Source organism: Castor canadensis, chromosome 14, assembly GCF_047511655.1.
Source record: "Castor canadensis chromosome 14, mCasCan1.hap1v2, whole genome shotgun sequence".
NCBI lineage: Eukaryota > Metazoa > Chordata > Mammalia > Rodentia > Castoridae > Castor > Castor canadensis.
In genome coordinates, this window is record NC_133399.1 from 2,022,605 (window position 1) to 2,049,109 (window position 26,505).

Genomic DNA, 26,505 nt, shown 5'->3' on the forward strand with positions numbered 1-26,505 from the left:
GTGTAAGAAGAGGCTGACTACATGAAGAAAATGCCCCAAACAGTGGCATCACATTCAAAGTGATGTACACATATAATGAAACTTCAGATGGCGTAGAAAAACTGTCAAGAAAGTTGAATCAATAATGACAACCAGTCAATGAATCCTATTGCTGGAAATCATGGCAAGCCAGAAATATTGTCAAAAGTAGTGGAAGATTTTTCAAGGTATTCTGAATTATATTATTATAGAGAAGTATTAAGGAGGCTTCTAAAAAGATTGTAATAAGGGCTTGGCTTATCCACTTATTATTTCCTTCAGTTAAACTTCAGTGAACTCAAGGAATTGAAACTGCAGTGATGTTATAATGAAGGATTAAGTAATGAAAGCTGCAGTACATTAAGAGGGTTAATGTCTATGGGTGGTCAATATTCTCCTTGTGTAAGTGGGGACTACACTGTCCTATTCTATTTGTGGGGTAGAAGGCTAAAAGAACCCTCAATAAAAAAAAAATCACATGATAAATAAAACTATGCCCTATCATAATCCTTTTTTACTGTGGGTATATAGTGGTCTTGATAATGTATATTGCATTCACTGGTATAATTTTAAGAAATTGGTTATTAAATCTAAAGATAGAGTTACTGTGTTAGAGAGGAATAATATTACTAGATCAGTTGTCAATAGTAAGACATACAGGGCTTCTTATGGTCAGAGCCTTCAGAATACTATATGATAAATATGGGTTTAATGGGTTACTAAGTGTCATATCAACAGAGAATTATTAAGTGTATGGACTAAATCCTATAGGTATTTATTTATTCATTTATTGTAGTAAATTCCAAGTTGGGACCTGAATGTACATAGGTGTGAAAACATGAAGACACAGGATATAGCAAGGATGTTTTTAAAATTTTTATTTTATTCAGATGTGCATATAAATCCTATAGGTTTTAATGCTACAGCATTTCCAAGGAAGTCTGTAGAATTAGAACCATAAACAATCCGTAGAGTTGTAGGATTGATTGATGTGATATTTAATGTTGATCCGACAATGAAATCCATGAGCCGCTGGCCTCAATGATGATACCTGTTCATTGAATGGATAATTCCATTGGTGAGATAATTCCATTGTTATAGAAAAACAGTATTGCTTTCTATAACTACCATGGTAACTAGTGGGTTCAGGTACCTTAGGGTATGACATGGGCTTCCAGTTTAATATCAAAACTCAGTAACTACTACTGCAACTCAAAATGAAATGTCTGTACCTATGTGGATGGATTGTTGTGTAATAGGGTGTGTATTAGTGACATAATAGCCCTAGTAGACCTAGTAAGCAAAATAAAAGGTAAATTCATATGAAAGACAAAGACCTTTGTTCTTTTTTTCAGGGCAGGGGTATGGGTTTTGAACTCAGGGCTTCCCTTGCAAAGAAGGTGCTCTACCACTTGAGACACATCTCAAGTCTATTTTTCTCTAGTCCATGTTTGTCCTTCTACTCACTTCCCGTGTGTGCTCATAACTCATTGTTTACTCTTTCTAAGATGTTTTCAGTGGCAGGAGGCAGGCTAGAAAGGAGAGAAACTGCAGAGACCACCCAGTGGATCTTCCTTGCCCTCTATCTGCAGGCTCAAGTCTGCTGTCCATGTAGACTCATTGTCCTCATCCCTCTAGTCTCCACTGTAGGTTACTCATGCACATCAAACCAGCACTGATAATTCAATATGGACAAAAGCGACAATCACATTTTTGAATGAAGAACCAGCAATCTCTGATGCATCCTTCATGTATACATACAGTAGGAAGGAAATTTAGCCAAATACCTCATGTTGACTTAAGAAACATAAATAATTATCTTTTTAAATGACACTCTATCTCCTACTGTGACTTGCACATGGTGCCACTGTAGTGAGTAGAACTTCAGTCACCACAGAAGACCAAAATGCTGAATTTGTATCTGGCATCCCAGACCCTAGGAGGATAAGGTTAGAAGTGGCCTGAAAAGGTTTGTACAGACCTGGGTCTCCCTAGTACAGTGCTGCAGTTTATCTCCTGAGTTGCTGCAAATACAGCTTTGTACTTAATCTTCTCTGCTCTGGGGTGGGTCTGTCAGATGTGTGAACTCTGGTATCCTGTGCTCTGTGTTCAGTGACATGGCCCAGGCCCAGGCTCCTGTTCGGACTCCTCAGGACCTGAGCTCCAGGTCTCCCCAGCCTTCAGTGTGTGGGAGGTGTCATCCATTATGCTGGGGCATTGCTGATTGCCTGAATAAGCTAAGTGGTTAGAATCCAGTCTCACTCCAGGGCCACATCCGCAGTCCACTTCTTAAACTGAAGCTGTCTTCACATTGCCAAACTCACTGGAAAGGCTGTGAGTGTGCATGTGGGGCTCATGGTGAAGGGGAGGTGTTGGAAAGGTGTTGAAGGTTTGAGGATTTTTCCCTTTGTGACATAGTTGGAGTTGTCTGAATAATATGCTAAAAATTAATTTCAGATGGATGCAGGACCTGACGTTATTGAAATCGCAGTAGCAGGACAGCAGCAACTCTGAGGTCTGCAGGGTTTCAAGGGTGAGGTAGAGCAGGGCTGTGCTTTCTAGTGAGGAGCATACTGTAGAGGACAACTATCAGTGAGGAAGGACAACAGAAGGGGCATCATAAGCTCCTGATCAGAGATCCTTTCCCCTGAGCTGAGACTGTCTTTCAGGTGACCATAAAGAAGGGGTTTTTGTGGTGCGCCTCAGGTTGAGGGCGTGTCATAGACTTCAGGAGTGTAAGAAGGAGATAAAGTTGAGAAAAGTTTGCTTATTAAGTGTTCTGTTTCTTCTGACCAATTATGGTAATGTTTTTGAGGCAGAAATTGGCAATATCAAAAGTGTGAGCCTTACCTTGTTTTAGGTTTACTGAGGAAAGACATCTAAGTGTATTGGGAGCATGAAGTACAGTGTTCTTCCATCAGCAGTGTTTTCTAGGAATACATTGCTTTGATAAGATTTCAGCTGTTTGTATTTTCTTTTTTTGTGGTACTGTGGTTGAACTCAGTGTTGCACACTTGCTAGGTAGGCCATGTACCACTTGAGCCTCTGCACCAGGAAGTTGTTTGCATTTTCATTAAGGAAGTTGGTCTTGTCATAATGTACCATGTGACAATTGAGAAAGCCTCTGAAGTACAGTGGGAAAACCAGACACATTTGGTTCTGTCTGGTAGAACACAGTTTTTATTAACTTGAGGGTTTATTTGGGTGTGGAGCTGGCATGATAGCTACAGCTTCTCTTGTAGTTAATAATTGTGCTTCCTGTTGGTATGTTCTTACATTTTTTGTTTGGGTGTCCTTGCATCAAACCACCAGCCCTTTTTGGTGAAGGGTTTTTTTAAGATTCAGTCTCACAAACCATTTGCTCGGGCTGGCTTCAAACCATGATCCTCCTGATCTCTGCCTCCTGAGTGGCTAAGATTACAGCAGTGATCCACTGGGGCCCAGCTTGTTCTTGCTTTCTTGGGTGGTAATGGGTAGATTGAGGGACCAGGTGTGAGTGATACAAACATAATGTGACAACATCAAGCCTTTTGTCCTATTCTATTGAAGTCTCAGTTGCCCTGTCATAGATATTGGTCCTTGTGAAATCAGGGGCTATATCCTTAGATGCTGAGTGTGGAATATTCTGATCAGACTCTAGGGCCCATTTCCAAGTGAGAGACATAGAATTCTTTTGGAAAAGCCAGGTGCAGGTTCTGCGTAAATACAATACATCCCCATGCTGGGGAACATAAGGTCGAGGGAGGAGGGCTGGTCTGCTAAGGGCTATTCCTGAAATCACTTACTGGTCCTGGCACTCTACCAGGTGGAGTATCACTTCTCCTGTCACACAGATCTAAGGTGACAGGGCCCAGGTTCAATAGCCAGTGAAGAGTGCTGGAGGAAAGAATTGTATAGACTGACCAATCACAATCTGGTGGGAGGAGGGACCACCATCTAATCCTTGACTTTCTGGTTCCCATATTTTCTGAATCACTGAGATTTCTTCTGATATGGACTCTGTGGGACTCAATCTCACTCCCCTGTTATCTGCGCGCTTAGCTAGGGTGGTGGTCAGAATCTCAATAACCTTAAAAGCTGAAAGTAGTGTTTGTGACCAGTGTCCCCAGTCTCAGGAGGATGAGGAAGTTGGAACCTGCCTGAAGCAGTGGTAAGGGACCTTGGCCCTCCCACCACAGCACTGGAATCTGGGGTCTTAGCTGCCTGTCATGCCTTGTTCACTGGATCTTCTCTGTAGGGTGTGGAACTTAGTAGATGGGCAGAACCCTGTCATCCTGTCTTCTAACTTTCAGTAACCTGATCCATCCTGGAGTCCTGGGTGCTCTTCCCAGATGAGGTGATGATGGGAAGGTGGCAGGTTCCTATCAGAAGAAGCTGTGGTCCTTGGTGTCCCCGCTCCTTCCAAACTCATCAGGGTAAAACTGATGGCTGTGAATTACATAAAAAGTTAGACTCAGTGTCTTCAATCCACAAACACATCCCAGACATATGTTGTTTAGGGTTCTAGTAAATCCCTAAATTTATAGAGAGCTCACATTGTACACTTCACTGCAGTGGTGGTTCATTTGCAGTTGGGTTTCAAATGGTAGTGGAGAGATTGAAGACTTTTGTTAAGTTTGCAGTTGTTTGCATTTTCATTCATAAAATCTAAGAGAAAGACAACTTTGGGTACCTGCTGCTACCCGAATGCTTTTGTGAATTAGTGGGTATTTAGTCAAAAATTTAAAATTTAATTACTGTATCACTTTCTGGTGTTCATGTGATCACAACTTTTGAGATCTTTGTAACTTAATTATATGAAGAAACATAAACTTTTGACATTAAAGGTGATGTACAACAACAGACAAAAGACATAGGAAATTATTCCGTGAAATAATCTTAGGATAATTCTGAAACACATGGAAAGATCTGCACATATGTGCACAGGAGGTATATAGATGCCCTGGTAGATGTGAATAAAAAGGGTCTGTACACACGTTACTACAGTTGATGGCTACCACCTCAATCCTTTCCCTACTTTTTCCATCTTATCAATTAAACAGAGTTCTTCCATTTTTGCCTCTTTGAAATTTGAAGAAGTATAACAGCTATTGCACACAAAGGCCTTCTAGGTGCTGTCTTTGAGTGTATTTCACAATCATATGTGGTATTGAACTAAACTATTTTCACTTTTGTTTCAGTGGTCAGGGTTTTGGGATCTTTTCTAGATGTCTTCTCCAGGGTGTGGAGAAAGTTCTGATTACATTCATAGTACATCCAGTAGGTATTAGAAACAATTTCAAAACTTTATTTCACAATTAAAATTAGAGAAATGTCAGTGGAGATTGTATCAATTGCCACTCCACTCAAACATTACACTTTTCTTATGCATTTGGAATTTGAATCCTTATTTTACTCAGCTAATTCCTAAATCATGGACATAGATCTGCATTTGTATGTGGTGTTTTATGTGGAATAGACATGTGCATTTCTCAATCACGTTCTCATTCATTAGTATATGCAGTACACTAATCCTTTTGTTTGGCTCATATTGCAAATATTTAGCCTTATTGTTTTCCTTTTGCCAGTCTAAAGTATTAACATTCCACATTCATTTTGCATGTTCATTTGTTAGAGAATTTCAAAATGCTCTTCTTTTTGGGTTACTTTCAGACAGAGTCTTCATTCATAGCTCTTGAACTGGAAATGTATCCTGGGATCACATTGAACATATGCTATTCCTACCTTAGTTTTGCAAATGCTTGTATGACAGACATGTGACACCATGACTTCAAAAGTATTCAGATTTTATCTTTCGTATTTCCCATGCAATTGGATCATTGTCCATGACATTGGTAAATACAATGTGTGTTTTCAAGGAGATAGTGGGTTCCAGATTTTGTGATTTTAGCCACCGTTGTATGATGTGTCTTCTGTCATGAGTCAATTTTCTCTTACTTTAAAGCCAATGAAATATTGGTTCTCTTTCCTGTGAGGCCTATTTGCTAATCTCTTTCTTGTAATATGGTGTCCTTGATAATGTAGTTTGAGCATTGTTTATTAATATTAGACAGTAGGTCACTTCATGTTCTTTCCTTTCCTCTCTCCCGTCCGTCTTCATTATTACTCATTTTTGGCAGTGGTTCTTGAAATGTAGATTATTCTAGTGTTTAACCTGTGGTCCTGGTGGGATTACAAGATTAGGCCTTCAGAAGTTGTTCAAGAGATCATTTTCTTATTCCAGTCAATTTAAATTGCTGTTTCAATTCATGACCCCTATTATACTTTGGAAAGTAGTTTTTTTTTTCATGAGTTTTAAGGTGTATTTTGGAAATTCCAGAATTGTGTACATCTAGTTTGAAGTAATGACTTGTTGAAATCCATCTGTTTCTAGGGGCACATGCCATATTTCTCCTTGCCACATTATGCTTTTACATGATAAAGCAAAAACTAATTTTATTTGATCCTTCATGAGTCTTATTTAGCATTAAATTTGGGTTACTCTGTAAGAAACCAGGTAGAAACTTCCACGTGTCCTCTCTTCAAACGTCACCAAGGGAGAGCTCAATTTAAAAAAAAAAATTGATAGATATATTAAATATTTGTCATACCAATTATTATTCACAAGGAGTGCATTGCAGGTTGTCTTACTATAGACTACCTATGGTGAACATTGCCAAAATGTGCAAATAATCATAAATAGTGTATACAGAATAGGACATTGTTGAAATAAATTGCTTCAGGACACTCTTCTTTTTTTACAGTTTACATTTAGTTTGTTGAGGTTCATCCCATTAGCACTTCTACAATAACAGTAGACAAGAAACTTTTACTCATGCATTTATATTATTCAGGCAGTCTCTTTTCACCTGATATTATCTAATGGGGACTACATAGAAGGAATTTATTAGTAGATTGCTACAATCCAGTGTATAACATGTAATTTTTGTGACCATGATGTGCTTTGAATTCAACAGATAGGTTCAGTGAGATGTCAGAATTAGTATGAAGTTTCTGTGAGTGTACATGGAGAGTGAGAGTGTGATAAAAATAAAATGCATTGAATATGTGGAGACCACATCACCATGTGAATTTATTACACAAAAATTGTTTCCACTCACAACTTTTCTCACAAATGTGTGTGGGATATTTTAGGAGCCCCTGACCATTGAGGATGTTGCTGTGATCTTCACCCTGGAAGAATGGGGCTTTTTGGATGCTTCCCAAAAGAAGCTCTACAGGGAAGTGATGCTGGAAACCTACAGCAACCTGTACTGCATAGGTAAATGTGGCATCATTACCTTATTCAAAGTATGCACTACTGTATTGGCTGATTGGTGGTGTTGCCTCATTGGGTGCTTAAAAAGGGACAGTAATGGTCATATACATGCCAGATCATATTATACTATGAAAATAGCTGAGGTCTCAAATTGTTTTTTCGTTTTGATTAAATACTAATGATTTCTCTGTGTCTGTATCTCACAAACAAAAGAAGAAAATGTAAATATTGAAGAGGACTTCAGGAATCCCAGAAGAAATATGAGGTAATTTGTACCCATAAAGAAAACAGTGAACATCAGAAGTGGCATGACAAGAAGTTTGAAAACCAAGGAAATGAGACCCAAATTTCCAGTTGTAAATTGCTGAAATCAGTGAAAATTTTCTCTAAGATTGGAGAAATAAGTTAAGCATCAAGGATCAGAAAATTTAAAAGTTTATATGTGCCATTTTGTCCTAAGACATCACAATAGTCCAATTGCTCAATGTACAAAAATAACCCCTCTCTTTGCACAAACTTATTTAACTATGTTATGTCAAATTCCATCAGAGTGGGAATATCATGTTCCCTGGCCTAGACTGGCATGTTTTTCACCCTATCTCCTCATGTTCATTCTTGTATTTAATAATTGAACATGCTTTTGATGCAAGACATCTAAATAAACACTTTCAGCGTATTTCACTGTGGTAAAACTCATTCAGTGTTGTTAAACACCTAACATGGCAATACTATTATGGAAACACATATGAACACCACTGTTTTGATAATAGTTGTCCTCAAGTGTGTTCATAAGTCCTTCCAGTAATGAACACCATCACCTCTCTTAATAAATTATCAATAGGATAACAAGGGTATCTTTCTCTTTTTTATAGACCTGAAGTGTTAGAGAGACTGCATGAACATATGCAACCTATTCAATGTGGAGAATCCTTTCAACAGACTCCAGAGAACATTGTAGGCAAGGGAACTCTAATTAAAAAAACACCATGTAAAAGCTATATGTATAATGCTTATGAGAAAAACTTCACTGATTGCAAGGCTCTTGTAGTCCATGAGAAGAGGCACAATATAGTGAAGTCTCATGGATGTAAGCAATGTGGAAAAGCTTTCATTCAATATGCTACCCTTCATATTCATCAAACAACTCACATTACAGAGAAACCCTATGGATGTAAGCAATGTGGGAAAGCCTTTAGTCATACCAGTTACCTTCAGAAACATAGAAGAACTCACACTGGAGAGAAACCCTATAGATGTAAGCAATGTGGGAAAGCCTACACTACTTCCACTAACCTTCGCACTCATGAACGAACTCACACTGGAGAGAGACCCTATGCATGTAAGCAATGTGGGAAAGCCTTTACTTGTTCTAGTACCCTTCGTACACATGAAAGGACTCACACTGGAGAGAAACCCTATGCATGTAAGCAATGTGGGAAAGCCTTTACTCATTCCACTAACCTTAAAATACATGAAAGAACTCACACTGGAGAGAAACCCTATGCATGTAAACAATGTGGGAATGCATACACTTCTTCCATTGCACTTCATAGTCATGAAAAAACTCACACTGGAGAGAAACCCTATGCATGTAAGCAATGTGGGAAAGCCTTTGCTAATTCTGGTCACCTTCAGAGACATAGAAGAATTCACACTGGAGAGAAACCCTATGCATGTAAGCAATGTGGGAAAGCCTTTACTCATTCCAGTCACCTTAAACTACATGGAAGAACTCACAATGGGGAGAAACCCTATGGGTGTAAGCAGTGTGGGAAAGCCTTTGCTCATTCCAGTCGCCTTAAAATACATAGAAGAACTCACACTGGAGAGAAACCCTATGCATGTAAGCAATGTGGGAAAGCCTACACTTGTTCCACTACTCTTCGTGTTCATGAAAGAACTCATACTGGAGAGAAACCGTATAGATGTGAGCAATGTGGGAAAGCCTTTACTCGTTCCAGTCCCCTTCAGAAACATAGAAGAACTCACACTGGAAAGAATCTGTATGGATGTAAGGAATGAGGGAAAGCCTTTACTCATTCCAGTCACCTTTAAATACATGAGCGAACTCACAGTGGAGGGAAACCCTATGGATGTAAGCAATGTGGATAGGTGTTTACTCATTCTGGTAACCTTCAGGTACATGACAGAACTCACACTGGAGAGAAACCCTATGGATGTCAGCAGTGTGGGAAAGCCTTCACTCATTCCAGTCACCTTTGAAGCCCTGGAAGAACTCACACTGGAGAGAAATCTTATGGATGTAACCAATGTGGGGAGTGTTCACATGCCCCACTACCTTTAAAAGATAAGAAGGAACTTACACTAGAGAGAAAAGCTGTGGATATGAGCAATTTCCAGTGACATTAACAAATGTGAACTCACTCTGCAGAGAAACTATGAGTGCAAGGAATGAGAAACAACCTACACTGCGTCGAGTATCCTTCATACTCATCAAAAAACTCACCCAGAATAAACCCAGTGGAAGTAAATAATGTGGAAAGCCCTCCTTAGTTCTAGTACCTTTCTTGAACCTGAAAGAACTGATGATGTAAATAAACACTAGAGACATAACAAATGTGCTAAAGCATTCACATATGTCAGTTTTTTTGAAAGACATGAATGACATCAGAAACTTTATCAATGTAAACAATGTGGGAATCCTTTCACCTTTTACAATAATCTCCTTTGAAATGACACAATTCACATTAGATTTCAATGCTGTACATGTGCATAATCTGGCTAAGGCTAGCCTTGACACATTCCAGTGCTGCTCCAAAACAGAAAATTAACAATAGAGAATAGGACTGGATGGGATGTGTGGCTTCAAGGAGGATTCCTTTCAAGCAATATGGAAAGTCTTCACTCATTTCCATGACCTCAAACATGAATATCCTCATACTGGAGAGAAAATCTATATGTGTAAGCATAATGAAGCTGTCTGTATTCAGTTCACTATCAAACAAATGAAATACTACGATCTATGACAAACCTTACAAGTATAACATATATGGGAATGTCTTCTTTCAATTCCACTACCAAGAAATATATGCAAGGTATCATATTGGAGCATAACTCTATGTATTGAAGTAATGAGGGAAGGCTTCACTTATCCTGTTTCCTTTTAGCAACATGAAGGTACTCCACTCTTGCACTCATGAGACTGCTAACTTTTGTTAGCAATAACATGCCATGTTACCTGCTTTCCTCCAAAGACATGATGAAAAATGATATGAAGAGAAAGCTTGCCTTAACGTTTTGTGTGTGCAGGGAAGGGACTCCACCCTCAAGCCACACAACACATCCAATCCATTTTCTCTTAATTATTTTGGAACAAGGGCCTGGGCACAATTTGCCTAGTATGACCTCCAACCATGAATTGTCTTTCATTAGACTTGGTTGTAAATTTTTGATGCTTTATAAGTAACCATGTAGAAGCTTCCTAATATCTATTGGTACAGTCACAGGAGATGTGCTCAGTTCCTTTTTTCTCATGAAAGAACTCGAGACAATCCTTATGGATATGGGAAATGTGGAAAAGCATTCACATACTCCTACTGGCTTTATGGGACTCATACAGGAGAGAACTTCTATGGATATAAGTAATGTGGGAAAATTTTTTTTACTCCAGTGATTTTAAGAAACATGAACAAACTTATATTAGATAGTAAATATAGGAAAGCAAGATGGGAAAGTCTTCACTTACTCTCATACCATTAAACCATGAAAGTCCACACTGCAGAGAAAACCTATATCTTTCATCATCGTGAAAGTGCCACTCACCTTTACAATAACTCACAGTCACAAACCTTACATATGTAAGCCGTGTTGAGATGTCTTCATTATCAGAATATATATGAAAGATATCACACTGGTAAGTTCAAACCCCTGTATCACAAAAAAAATATAGTGTGGTGCAGGCCAGGCTTGTAACAACAGCAGCAAAAGGATCCCAGTGTCAGTGCCTCATACCTGTATTCCTAGATAATTAAAAGGCATAGATTAGGAGGATTGCAATTCAAATCCACCTCCAGCAAAATTGTTCATGAAACAAAATGTTAAAAGAACCCATCACCAAAAATTTCTGGTGGGCTGGCTCAAGCACTAAGAGTGCCTTGCTAGGAAGTGTGATTCTGTAAGATCAAACACTAGTCCTGCCCACCCCCCTAAAAAATAGAATTCCCTTAGTTTTCTTCCAATCCCTTTGCATATTCATACATGCATGTGAGAGGGGCAAATATACAAACATACATGTGGATTTCAATGTTCTATTGGGAGGCAGTAATGTGGGCAGATGTCTGAAATCATCACTTCTCATGAGACTCACAGAAAATGACCACATGACAAAAGTCCAAATATAACCAGTTCTTGGGATCACTTTAAATTTCCATAGGGCAGGAAGTGAAGTTATAGAGTAAGTCACATGCAGCCCTCAACGCTTTTATTCATGTACATGAGAATTGCCTAAAATATGTCTTCTGGACAGGTTTCATGTTCCAAGTGCTAAAGCACTTACAAGTATGCATAGGGTCCTAAATTCATCCCCAAATGGTGAAAAAGAAATAGGAAACTGCAACATGTGGTTCTTCTAGCAGTTGGGATCACTTTATAGGCTGAGCTCACAATTTTATAATAAATTAGCTTCCATGTTGCTTTTCTAGCTCTAATCTCCTATTACAATGTTTCTTGGCATTAAGTAGAACTTTGAGCCCCTGCTATAGAGCCTGCTATTTGTAAATCCACCATACCAACCTTAGTTTCATGATTTTCCAAAATATTGAGCTCAAGCACCACAGGGGCCAGATTTTCTGCATCCTTCAGCCCCTTCCACAGGGATTGCTATTTTTAGATCCACAGTAGCAACCTTAGCTTCATGATTTTCCAAACTCACTCTATCAGCCCATTAACAACTGCACATAAGGAAAATGATGAATGACAGTAACTGTATAGAGGATGGCAGGGAGGGCCATCCTCTATACAGTTCCTGTTCCTGCACCTGGATAATGTTATTTCACAGTGGACAGAAGGCCTGGAGTGTGGCTCAAGGGGTAGAGTGCCTGCCTACCAAGTGCAAGGCCTGAATTCAAATGCCAGCATAACAAAAAAGTGGATGAAGTGACTCCCAGCTACTGTGGAGGCTCTGGCCAAAAGATGACCAGTTGAGTTCCAGCTAGGGCCACTTAGTGAGATCCCATCTCAAAATATAAAGCCTAAGCAACGTAGCTCACCACTATATAACTCACCTAGCCATTATGAGGCATTGGGGTCAATTTATAATAATACACATATACAAACATTAACATATGAATCGAAATAGAGAAAGTGTAGTGACATAAGCTGCAAATCTACATTGCAAAGTGTAGGAAAATGAAATATAAGTAACAGGAAGAATATATTTGATATCCTAGCCATGAAAACAAAATGGAATGTAGAGAAAGTAAAAGTAAAATGAGAAGGCAGAGCTGGGAACTTGTGGTCCACATCTATAATCCTAGCTACTGAGGAGAATCATACATTGAAACTACACTCATACAACAGGGCTACATCAAAAAGTGCCCAAGACAAAAAAGGGTCATGGAATGACTCAAGTGGAAGCATGCCTGTCTCAAGTCTGAGGCAGAGAAAACCAAAGAAGATAAAGATGTAATGAAAGTTTAAAACCACAAAAACATACAACCATTGAAAATATTTACAAATATACTAGAATTCCATGTATATCCATTATCCCTTTAATTTTGAATTATCTAAATACATGAAGTAAAACACATGGTAGATTAAAAACCAAGACCCTATCTTGTGTTTAAGAAAGGCACCTTCATAAAAACCTTAGTGTGCCTGTGCACTGGTGACTTATACCTCTGGGCTACTAAGGACACAGAGATCATGAAGAACTTGATTTAAACCAGCCCAGGGCAAATAGTTCACAAGTCCTTGTCTCAAAAATACTGAACACAAAAAAGGCCTAGCAGAGGGGCTCAAGCTGTACAGCACCTGCATAGCAAGCATGAGGCCCCATGTTCAAACCCTACTAACGCCATAAATAAATTTTAAAAAGACCTAGTGTGGACTGTGTGAAGTAATTGGTGTAAGGACTAAAAGTTTCATTTCCATAGGAGAAATAATTCCCAGAGAGCCGTATGTTGATAATATGTAACAAATTGCAAGATGGCAAAAGTTTTTCAGACTGCCGGAAAATCATCAATCAACAGTTTCATTTGAGCTGTGTGCCTCTGTCTGTTATTTGTAATTCTAACTTCTAGACCATTTTGGGCAAATAATTCTTTATCTCCAAAATAACCCAAGAAAAATACACTGTAGGTGTGGCTCAAGCAGAAGAGTCACTGCTTTGCCACCATGAAGCCTTGAGTTCAAATCCAAGTCCCATCAAATAAAAAATTCATTTAAACACTTCAACACACCAGGAGGTGAACCATGAAGAAAGCAAAAATCAGGGAAGGGAAAGGTTAACTTTAAATTTCATCTACCAACAGGATTAAATTATTGTTGAGTATCATCTTTTTGTGATCGAGAGGAATAGTCACAAAGATTTGCAGCTTTCTGTGCAATAGCATGAACATCTGTAGATACCAGGATCTGGAGTTCCCTGAGGAGTGTGATGTTGCAGAGTCATTGAAAACAGATGAACCAAATGTGCATTAGTTGAGTTCTCTCCTTCCTGAGCCACCAATGCCTAGCTGCAAAAAAAATTTTAATAGCTTCAAAGTCTTTTTTGAACTGCAAATATGCTGATTGTTCAGAACTTTTACTGAACCAGCGAACTAAACTGCCTAAACTTTGACCCTCCCACAGGTTACCAGGGATTTAAAAGTTGTTTCCTAGCCTACAGTGGTTTACACAGGTAATTAATCCAGCAACCCATGAGGCAGAGATCAGGAGGATTGCAGTTTGTGGACCTTAACTTGAAAGTATCCTACAGAAAAAAAAATTGTTGGCCAGATGGCTCAAATTGTAAAGCATCTGAATTGCCCCGGAGAGAAAGTCTTGAAACTGAAAGTTCAGTACTCTCTCTGCCCTCCTTGTTGCTCCTCTATCTTGAGCAGAGGATCACATGGCTCTTTGCTTATAATAAATTTCCTTGATACGTATGTGTTTCTTCTAGAAAAATAGTGCCAGTGTGTGCTGCTCACCTAATATGGCAGAGAAATACATTATTCAGGGAATAAAAATGAGGTGTGTTTTAGGGAAGATACACCTCATCTATCTGAAATAATTCTTGAATATTTTATTATCAACTGAACACAACACACCTGTATGACAGAATTGAATGAATGTTAATGTCTGGAGGCCTGAAGAAAATGTTTCTGAGCTTGCTAAACTTAGGAAATGAAACATGTTGCATGATTTCACTACTGGGGGACTTTGGTCACCTGCTGCCTGCAGGATGGGGCTGGGCCATGAGCCAAGAACCCAGCTGTGGCTCTAGGCCCTGTGAGGTGACTTCATTCCACCCTGCAGCCCTTGCTGGGAGGTTCTTCCCCTAATCCATGTCTCTCAGGTTGAGTTGACAGTGGGGTGGCCATGTGAGACTCCTATTTTTCAGATTGTGTTGGGTTGGGGTCCTGTCATGCTGGTTTCCCTTGGGATCCTTGATGTTCAAAGAAAATATAGCTAAAATATTTGATTTATCCCCCCAGGAAATGTTTCTTAGCATCATCCATAAATCCCTGAATTTCCACAAATACAGCCTTGTCAGGTCATTGGAAGTGTGGATACAGGTGTGGATGTTGGTGGCTTCTGAGTGCAGGGAACACTTTTTGTCCTTCCTGACTTAACTGTCAATTGTCCACAGGTTGTTTCTAGACATTGTTTCTAAGGAAATGCTGATTAACTTAACATACTTTACCAATGAAATACTTTACCAAAAATGCACATACGGACTTTTGGCTATAATTAACATTCACCTTCTAGATGTGGAGATAACAGCAAAGAGCCCTCCCTCACTGTTCCAGTGACTAACTTCAGGAAGACACTAGCCCCAAGGAGTGGATTAATAAAGCTCAGTCTTCCTAAATTCTAACAAAAGGACATTTACTTTTGCATTATAAACTACTTCCAACATACTGTAGCTCACATTGTATTTCATCAGGTAGGAAAGAGGATGGAATAATGGTTGCTGTGGTGAGATTCGGCTAAGAAGGAGGAAGTCTCTGATGAAGGACTTATCAGGGAGTTAAGATGCCTGAGTATCATGGCTTGTCTGTTGATAAGCAATCACATGCTAGACTGCTAATACTAGCAAAATACCTGTGACATACAGTAGGGTATTGCTGACCTAAAAACTTGGAGCCCACCAAAAATTAACAGCCTCAGTCTGACCATCCAAAGCCAAAAACTACCCCCAACTCAGCATGTAGGACAAGTTTATGACATGAGATAAATTTATGAGAGGTTTTCTTTGGCATACTGGGATTTGAACACAGGGCCTCATGTTTAGGAAAGTGCTCTGCCAGGTGAATCAATCCACAAGCCTGTTTTCTGTTGGATCTCATGAAGCTGGTTTCAAACTGCAGTCATTGATCTCTGCCACCTGAGTACTTATTGTTAACCAGAAAAAAGCCATGTTGGACTGAAATACATGCAGAGATGGATGAAGAGACAGATGTTACAATGAATGAGGCACAGAGATGGCTCAATACATCAGTGCATGGTTTATCGGGAGGAAGAATCGTGTGGAGGAGATCTGCAGCAAGAGATATGGTGCCCACAGGTGCTTTCAGAGATAAGGGTAGATAAGTTAGTGGTTGAAATCCCAGGGAGGAGGGAGATCCAAGAAGAATCCAAGGATTGTGGCTTTGCAGGAATATCCTACATCTGGCTTCTGACATTCCTGAGATAATAGGGTCATTCTATGAGGCTGGGTGAGAAATTTCTAGGGAATAGCTAAAGGTGAATATTTTTTATTCTTTAGGGCTGGGTGGAGAGTTTCCACTAAGCCACCTGTAATGAGGAAGTCCTAATGTGGCTGCCCAATATTCACTCTAACAACTAGTATTATAGACTTCTGCCACCAGCATGCTGTTCATTCTATAATAGTTGAAAACATAAACAAGTTTTCCAGGAATGACCATTCCCATTTGTAATGACCATAATAAGTGCTTGAGTTCTCAGAACCCCAGTACAATATTCCTACTTGAGTTTTACCACCCTTCTGCTATTGCACCTTTTATTTTCTTTTGCTTTGCTTTGCATAAGTAAACCTGCTCAACCATCCTATTACAGAAGCAGCAGCCCTTCCCTGTATTCAGTTGCCTACTTCTCTGTCCAAATAAACCTCTTCCTTATTTTATTTTTTTTTTCTTGGTGAATTCTTTTACCGAGAAGTACCACCAAACATCCCCAGCTCTCTCCTTATATGTGCTATATTTTATGTAGAAATTCAACCATATGTGCTCTCTGCTGAAGAAATTCTTCTATATTCCTTTTTTTAAGGAAGTAATTTGGCTACCTTTTTTTTCCCATTTGTGGTGCCTATCAACCAGAAGGCATGGTTTGTGTACATAACTGACTGTTTACTCTGAGTTGCCCTGTTCTCAGAACAGTTAAGACATAAAGCTCTACATCTGCTTGTACTAGTTTCCAGCACCTAGAAAGTTTGATTGTGGGATCGGGAAGTCCTTTGAGGAGATGCAGTGACAAACATTGGAAGCTGTGACATCCTTAATGCTCAAGGCTATGACTTCATTCAATTTTACTTCCACAAATTATCACTTGCAACTGTTCATTCCCCCTTCCCAGATCTCAGAGATCTTTCCTACTGATGGCCCAAGTGGGAAGAGATTTCCTCTATCCCTTGGCCATCTGACGAGTTTCCCACCACATGGAGCTCTTCATTTAATCTTACTGAAGTCCTTCATCCTTGACCATTACTCCAGACCTGCACTCACTAAGTTAGCATCTGATATTGCTGGAGTTTCCTAAGGCAGGAAAATGCAGCAAACTTTCACTTCCAAAATGTTCTCCCACTACTGTACTTCAAAGGAATATGAAGAAGAGCAAAATTTCACAGAGCCAATTTGTTATGCAGACTAAAGATGTCCTTAGACTAAATTTTTTGTATATTGAGACCAGTGTTTGTTATTCCTGAGGCTCTTATTTCTTTCCTCTTGGACCCTATCTGATGCCACACAGGAAAGCTCTTTCCCTTTCAGTGCACATTATGACATGCAGGTGTTTTACATATTTTTGTCTATTTTCTATGAAGCTGCAGTGCATGTTTTCTGAAGTTCTTCCTTTTCTGTAAGTCTGTCTTCTGTCACCTTAAGTATTCCATGCTTAAGCTTTCTCTTCCTCTGCTGATCAGATTTTCTAATTTGTAGATGATTCTGTTGACAACTGAATATTCAATGTCTTCCCACCCTCACCCACCATGAAACATTCCTGCTGAGCAGGTTCTGCCTCTATGTCTCATAGATACTGTGGAAAGGCTGATGCCACTAGTCTACCACTTTTGCATTTATTAATGACTGTTGTGTAGTTACTCCTTTCTTTCAGTATTATAGTCTTGTTCCTTTTTTTCCCTATTTGTATGCTTTTTTTTCTTTATAATTGGTGCCTGTATTAAAGGTTTTTTTTTTTTTTGCAGTTACCACAAGTTATAAAGTCTTATGGTTATGTTACAATTTTAGCAAACAAAAACAACTGTAATTGCATAGAAATTTTCTGTGCTTTTTTCCCTTCCCATTCCACATTTAATACTTTCATGTTATACCTAAGATTTGAACTGAAAAACTGTGAGATTCATAAGTTCTTTTTAGATGAAACTGCTTAAATCTGTCTTTCTGTATGCCTGACCTTCAGAGATCTGTAATCCTATTGATATGTTGTCTGATTCCTGGATTCTATGGTTGCGAGAATGAACACTTTCCAGAAATCAGCCACAAGGTACTATGAGATAAAATCACAGAAATGACAGGAACACCCTTGTGGGTCTCCTTTCAAGTGCTCAGCAGCTTCCCACTGTCACTACTTCAGTAGCTGTTCTCAGCAGCTCTAGGATGGCAAGTGGGCAGAAACCACCAAGGGGAAATTCATTGTTCTCTGTTTGCAGGTCCAAGACTGACTTCAGCTTACAGTCATTGGCCTCAGCCCTGTACTATCTATTGCACATTATATGTGGTCATCACACCAACACTGATGACTTTTTTTGGTGGTGTGTGAGGTTAGATATTCATGCCTCCAAAGCATGAATGAAGCTTTGCTTCTTTAGCCACAGTCCCAGTGCATTTTCCTCTGGGGTCTCTGTAACTTATTTGCCTATCTTGGCCTCAAGTTGTAATTGTCCTGATTTCAGCATCCCAAGTAGGAAGCATTACTTATATGAGCCACCAGCACACAGCCCAAGCTGATCATTTAATGCAGAGAAAAGTCACAGCTGCTGCAGTGGTTTGGTCTTGGATGTGCTATAGTAGTTGCCTGAAACTTAGTCTAATGCAATCATAGAATGACAGTCACAGGCAACAGGGTATGGAAAAGAGCAGTGTTTTATTTAAGGAGAGAGGAAAGAGTAGTAAATCTGTATTCTTGGGAGTGGCTTCAGAAAGGCAAAGCTCATGAGACTCATTACATAGTGGTTGTTATAAGGATGTTATTTCCTAATGAAGATAAACTGCTTGTGTCTTTGTATTACTGATCCATTTGCCATCAGCAGCCAATGTGTTTCATGGTTGCACCATGCTTACCGCTCTTTCCCTATCCCATGGACCTTAGGTCTGGCATACTGGCTGGACATCAAGCATGGAATAGCTTACATATCAATTTTATTTTCATCTTTACATATTTTTAGATAAGGCAATCAAATGTTAAGTCTTCTTATACCCACTGGTTCATTGGATCCCTGACCTTCATTATGTTTGTCACTAGATCCACAGGCTTGATCACAGAGGAGACCTAGCTGGCTAAGGGATATAGCTGGAATCGGGTATGTGTTCCTGGCCCTCTGCCAGGAAGAGGATTCCTTCTCTCCCTTTACTCATGCTGGATCACAAGCCAATAGAAGTGCTGCAGGGAGTAAATTGTAGGGAGAGACCAATCAGAGGCCATTAGGAAGAGGCCCCACTGCTTAACACAGAAAATGTATTTCCTGGTGCCACATTTTCTGCATCAACCTGTGCTTTTGAGATCCATCTCTGTGACTCAGTTTCTCACTGTACTATGCTTGTGTCACTTGATTTGGGAGAAACAGGTAACCACAGAAGCAGGAAATGGTGAGTTTGTGGTGTGCATCCTAAGACTAGGTTGGAACAGGGGATTTATACCAGCCTTAGTGGCTGTGATGGAAATGAACCTCATCGTCACAGCTCTGAACTCTGCCACCTAAATGATTGCTGGTGCTGCTTGTCACTTGGTCTTCTCTTTTCCAGGGTTGGTGCTGATGGATCATCCTCCTGTTGTCTGCCTCCTGAGTAGCTAGGACTACAGGCATGGGGCACCCAATGCAACTGATAATAATTGTTTTCTTGATTTCTAGATATTACTGTCATAACAGTTTTGGACAATGCTTATGTGTTTTTCCAATATTATACTTACCTCTTAACTTATTCAGAATGCATTTCTTCAGACAGAAACTCCAAATGTTAAATTAGGAAAGGTGATGCAAACCCTGAATTAGGCATTGCTATGCTTAGGGAGGAGGGTCAAAAATTCAGTGCCAACGTGAGAGAAATAGAAGCAGAGATAAATACTCAATGCATGGAAATGTGGCACAGGGAAGAAGAGATGGCAGTACATGTTGAAAATCCCAGCTAGCTGGGAGACTGACATAAGAGGTTGGGAGATTCAGGCAAACCATCGATAGCATGGGTGCCCCCATAAAGTCCACATTGCATCCTTTCACTGGCATGCTTTCACTTTAGACAGGGCATAACCTGACCTCTAAACAGTAAGTGATAAATATAGTCCTTGAGGTTTTTTACCCATGCACATTAGTCTAAAATATGTCTTCTGTGCTTTCAGTGTCACCCAAGAAGCAAGGTCACCTGCTTAGCAAGAATAAGCCACTCGGTTCAAACACGAGTACTGCAAAAAACAAAATATGTCCACAAGATTTTTCTCACATGTTAGTGTGCTTACTAAATAAGCACATAGTCCCAAATTTGCCCCTCAATGGAGAAAAAGAATGTGGAATCTAAAACATTTCTTTCTTCTAGCCATTGGGCTCTGCTACCAGTTTGTAGGCTGACCTCCCAAATCAGAAACAAACTCTAGCTTCTCTTTCACTTCTCTGGCTCCCTTCTCCTGCTAAATTTTCCTGGCCTTAATTAGAGTGTTCAGCCCCAGACATAGTACCTGCTATTTCTAAAACCATCATAGCAGGCATAGTATCATGATTTGCCAAAATACTGACCTCTGCCACCACAGATTCTAACTCCAAACTTTCTTCCCTCCTGGGTTAAAAATTTGAATATTTATTGTTGTAACTGCCAAACTTGCCATAGCTTCCACCACCACCAAAATTGCTTCTGTCATTACCATATCCATTGTAGCCATCTGCATCGCCACCATATTAACCAACATGGTAACTGCCACCAAAGCCACCATGTCCACTGAACTTTCCTCCTTGTACAAAATTTTCATTTCCAACCGAATCACCTCCATGACCACCATCAATGTTTTCAGAAACACCCCAATCTGTTTGGCTGCATAAAGAGTTAAGTAAATATAAGTTGATTTGACAGGATTACCTTTTATCAGAGTTCAGACCATTCCTGAAATCATATCTCTGTTATTTATTTATTTTAGCAGTAATGGGGTTTGAATCCAGGGCCTCTACTTCTTACATAGGCATTCTCTCATTCCAGCCAGGCCCTCAAGACCTTTTGTGCTGTTTTAGTGATTTTTCAGATAGGGTCTCCCAGTTTTCCCATGGCTGCCTCAGACTATGATCCTCCCAAGGGTGCCTCCCATGTAGCTACAATTATAGGAACATACAACCAGGGAAAGTTATTGACTGACATGTTGGTGTCACTAATTTTTCCCCAGGCTGGTCTCAAACCATGGTCCTCCCCATCTCCTTCTGAGTAGATGGGATTACAGACATGAGCCACCACAGCAACCAAGCAGAAAATGGGCTATTTTTGCACAACAATTTTATCCTTGGTGTCACAGTGAACAGAGGTTACAAAAACTAAGCCCCCTTTTTTGCATTAAATCAGGGAGTATGACTTCAGTCAGTTCAATTTTGCCATACTTCACAAAATCATTTTTAAGTGACACTCGTCTGTGTCTTCTTTAATGCCAAAACAAAGAATTATTTAACTTTTTTTTTTCTGGTGCAACTGGGGTTGAACTTAGGTGGTTTTGCTAGGAAGGTGGCCTACCATTTGAGCCACTCCACCAGCCTGCAATATCCTTTCTTTTTTCACATTTGTAATCATATATAAATGTCCCAAAAGAAAAATTTAGCAGTATACTGTGTACTTGCAACCGTTGATAAGGAAGAAGATGAATGAGCACAAGTACATGTAGGATGGTATAGAGGACTGTGGAGCATTCCAAGATTCCTACATTGTCCCCAAACCTGGACAATATTTGACTGGCTAAAATGCTGGGGGTCTGGTTTAAGGGTAGAATATCAGCCTAGCAAGTGCTAGACCTGAGTTCAAATGCCAGGACCACAAAAAAGTGGATGAAGGATATTGTAGAGGTACACGCTTGAAATTCCAAGTACTGAGGAGGCTGTGGCACAAAGATCATGAGTTGGACACCTGCCTGTGCCACTGAGTGTGATCCTACATCAAAGAAAAAGGTTTTGGGAACATATCTCAGCAATGGAAAGCTTCTCTAGCAGGCACCAGGCCTTGGGCTCAATCACCAGTAATATACACATACAAACACACACACAGGAATTAAAAGAGGAAAGTGTATTGGCATAAGCTGCAAATGTACATTGCAAAGTGTAGGAAAAGGGAAAGTAAAAATGGAAAAAGTATATTTGGCAGTTTAGACAAAATGGAATACAGAGGAAGTACTAGAAAATGAGAAAGTAGAGATACTGGAAAAATTTTTTTAGAATTACATATCTGTTTAATTATTAAATATTTTTGTTTGGGAGAACATCAAGAGAGTGAACATAGTAGTAACAAATGACCTAAAAAAAGGTTAAAAACTGGAAAAGTTTTTAAACAACAAAAACATGTATAACAAATAGAAGTGTTTACAGAATTCATCTATGTCAATTATCCCTTTAAACTTGAATTATCTAAAAACACCAAATGGAAGACACAGTAGATTAAAAACCAAGAACAGGGTTGGTGACATGGCTCAAATGGTAGATCATCTGCCTAGCAAGCATGAGGCCTTGAGTTCAAGCCCCAGTACCACACACAAAAAACCCAACTTTCTGTTGTGTTCAAGAAAGCCATTTTAAATAGAAAGACATTAGCATGGAGGGTGTGGAGTGGTGTGCAAAGGTTTAAAATTTTGATTTCCGTGGGAGGAATAATTTCAAGAGAAACATGGGGTGACATCATAAGTATAGTTAACAATTTATTGTACTCCTGAAAATGACTAAGGGACTAGATATTAAGTATTATCACTGTCATATATGAGAATGTGAGGTAATGCACATTGTATTATGTCCATTTAGCCATTCAACAATCTATGCATATTTCAAGCACTATGCATATAATAAATTTATATGTTTTTGTGCTATACAAACACTTTATGTATAACATAAACAGAAATGTACCAGCAGATTCAATGTAAAAACATGTACACACAACACCAATCTAAGCTAAGTTGGTACCAGACATTGCTGCTTCAAGAGACTAGACTGTAATGCTACTCTCTTACAGGCTGAGATCAGGAAGGTCTTGGTTTGAGGCCAGTGTGGCCAAATAGTTCTCTAGTCCCCATCTGCAAAAGAACCAGATTAAAATGAACTGCAGGTGTGGCTCAAGTGGTAAAGAACCTGGGCTGCAAGCACAAAACCCTAAGTTCAAACCCCAATTCAACCAAGAAAAAATTTAATTTGAACATTTCAGCACACCAGTAAGTGACAGATCAAGGGAGGAAATCAGTAATGATTAAGTTTAACTCAAAACCTCATAACCCAACTGGATTCAATTGTTGTCATAGAATTTAGTCCAAAGCTGCAGAGTAACAATATTTTCATGAGCGGATGGTTTATTCACAAACGTATACCACGTTTGGAATTATAGCATGCACCTGAATTAATGTAAACTTATAGAAAGCAACATCTGGGATTAGCGGAGGAGTGTTGACCCTGTGATGCTGCAAAGTAATTGAAAACAGTTTGGTCATTGCCAGTGGCTCATGCCTGTAATCCTAGTTACTCAGGAGGTAGAGATAAGGAGGATCATGGCTTGAAGCCAGCTCAGAAAATACTTTGCCAGTCCCTATCTTGCAAAAAACCCATCACAAAAATGAGCTGGTAGGTGGCACAAAGTGTAGGGCCTGAGCTCAAATCCGAGTACTGCAAAAGAAAAAGTAAGAAACAGATGAATCATATGTGCATGGAGTTTGTTGTTCTGTCCTTTCTGAGGTTGTAACTCTGGTTGTCATCGGACTGTTTTTTCCACAGTGTTTGGATTTGACATGGATAGATATCCTGGAGGAACATCAAACAATCTATATATGGAGAAAATCAATGGATGTCAGTCATTTTTTTCAGTACAGAGGTTTGAAATCAGGACGTATACCATTAGTCACTCATCAATTCCATTTTGTGAAAGGTTTTTCTTCAGGATAGGGTCTTGTGAACTATTTGCCTAGTCTGGCTTCTCACCCTTATGCTCCTGATCTCTGCCTCCTGAGTAGCCAGGATTATACGCATGAGCCACAGGTGCCTGGGTAATGGGTGATTTTTTTTTTTTGGCAGTACTGGAGTTGGAACTCCAGGCCTCATGCTTGTTAGGCAGGTGTTCAACCACTTTGGCCACACCACCAGCCCAATGTCAGTCTTTTGCAAAGCAACATTTAAGTACATTTATGCATTTACAGTTACTTAAAGTCACCTTAAGAAGTCCAAACTGAGACTTTTCTCTGATCAATTTTTTTTCTGTTCAAGGGAGAGGTGTATTTTTATTTTGATAGAAGGAGGGGCTAGAAGGGCTTGATGGATTCCAAGAGTCAAATCCTTATGTTGCTGTTATCATCACTAGGTATTGATGTACTTTTGGACTCCCTTTCAAGAATCACTCTAGTCCTCATATAATAGGTGATAAAACTGTGCTGAAAAGCATCAATTCCTTGAAGAATTAACTAAAGGCAAGAGAAAAGCATGCACTCCATTTTTGTATCTGTCTTTTCTCTAAGCCTTTCCCTCTGCAGTCAACTTTCTACCACCTTGGAAGAAGGACAGAAATAACTCGTAACATCTTCATAACAAGGGACATAAACTGTCCCCAACAGTAGACCTTCCTCAGGGTGGACCACAGCCTGTTGACAATAAATCCAGATAAAAACTCTGGAACATCTCCCAGAACAAGGACAGACATAATGACCAACCAGAACACACCTGTGACTGGGACTGTTTATGCATATCTTTGTCCCCCAGTTCTTTGTCTACTTAAATCTGTAACTCATGTCTGCGCCATAAAGATGGCTGAAGATTGGCTAGGTGCTCATTCTGCCTCTTCGCATGGCTTCCATGAGTTCAAACCCCAGTATGGAAAAAAAAAAGATGGGGAATCATGATCATACAAAGCAAATACATGCCTTATCTGGCATCTTCAGTGTAGCCAATGTCATAGGTCGTAGTTCTAAACTTACAGATCTCTACAGTCTGGGCTGTCCTCATTTAATGGGGATTTACGTCAGGGCTTTATGGTTGGTAGTGAGTCCCAAAGTATTTGCCCAGGCTGGTCCTACTGTTCTCTGCCTCCTGAGTAGCTAAGATAACAGGCTTAAGCCACCAGCGTCCACCTATTGGGATCACTATTTCCGTCCAATGATTTTACATGCTATTAGGCATTGATTCTCCATGCTACACTTTGTAGCTAGTTTTTTTCACTAGTGAGATGTGTTGTGAGATTTGGAGAATTGTATATATCCAATCAGATTTTGTGACTTGTTTAATCCAATACATATCTACAGACATGTGCTGCACTTCTTGGTTCATTAAGCATTCACATGCTAAAGTGACATCTAGTTTTAGCTGAGTTATCCTTAATGAGTCTTATTTAGTGTTTTATTTGCATTGGTCAGTAAGAAACCAGGTAGGAGGTTCCAAATGCTATAACTTGGTGCAATCACAGAAGAGTTGCTCAATTCCCCATGAAACAAAATTTTGAAAAGAAGTATTAAACATACTTTGTCATAGCAACACTTTATTTAACACTGGGAATGTATTTTAGGTTTTAATCCTGTAGGCCCCCTCTAATGAACATTACAGAAATGTGCAAATAATCACGGATGCCACAGGAATAAATTCTTCACTTGCAATAGGATATTGTTGGCACAAATTGATTTAGAACACTCTCCCCTTTCTACAGTTAAATTGTAGAGGCTCATCCCAACAGCAGTTCTGAGATACCTGTAGATATGGACCTTTTTCCCATGGATTTGTGACATTGTTTCACCTCTGGACATGGGATATGCTTCTTATGGGAGGTGAGTACTAGGATTTGCTTTCTTCTAATCCATTCCTCCCTGTCCTCAGGCCCTGTGTCCCTTCCCCATCAGTGTGTTGACCCGAGCATGCAGTGGCAGATGCTGCGATGCACTTTCTTAATCCAGCCCCATGTGGCATGAGTTATGTGGGGCCTATGTGCACCCATGAACCACTGTGGCTGCATTCTGATAGGCACGCTGCTGGGAGGGGTGGAATTACAGAGGTGGCCAATGACTCAGGGTACAAGTCAAGCTTCTGGGCCAGGTGGAGAGGGAGTCAGGACTGCCCATGAGGCCTTACGTTATCATCCTTGGTGGCCTTCCTCAGGCTGCCATGCATCTGCACCCTTACTTCCCCTCCCCCTCCTCCCTTCTCTCTGCTCCCTTTCTAATTCCCAAGCCCAGGCAGCTAATCTTGTTGTTTTATTATAATCTTTTAGAAAATGTATTGTTTCATTTTACGTGTTGTTTTTGGTATCAGCTTCTTCACCCAACATATACCAGCTCTGATGTTTGAATACTTGTGTTGTCATTCAGGGTCAGCATTCCATTTAGGAACCCTCATGCAGGGTTGCAAGAGACTGACCCTTCAGAGAATGGTAAGAAGTCAGGGGACCCCGCAGCTTGTTCATGCATTG

The 26,505-nt window shown here is 39.7% G+C and overlaps 1 pseudogene; it reads left to right on the plus strand.

Moving 5' to 3' along the window:
* Positions 1–13,333, plus strand: part of LOC109697191 (uncharacterized) — a 32,200-nt pseudogene extending 18,867 nt beyond the window's left edge.
* Positions 13,334–26,505: the final 13,172 nt, after the last annotated feature.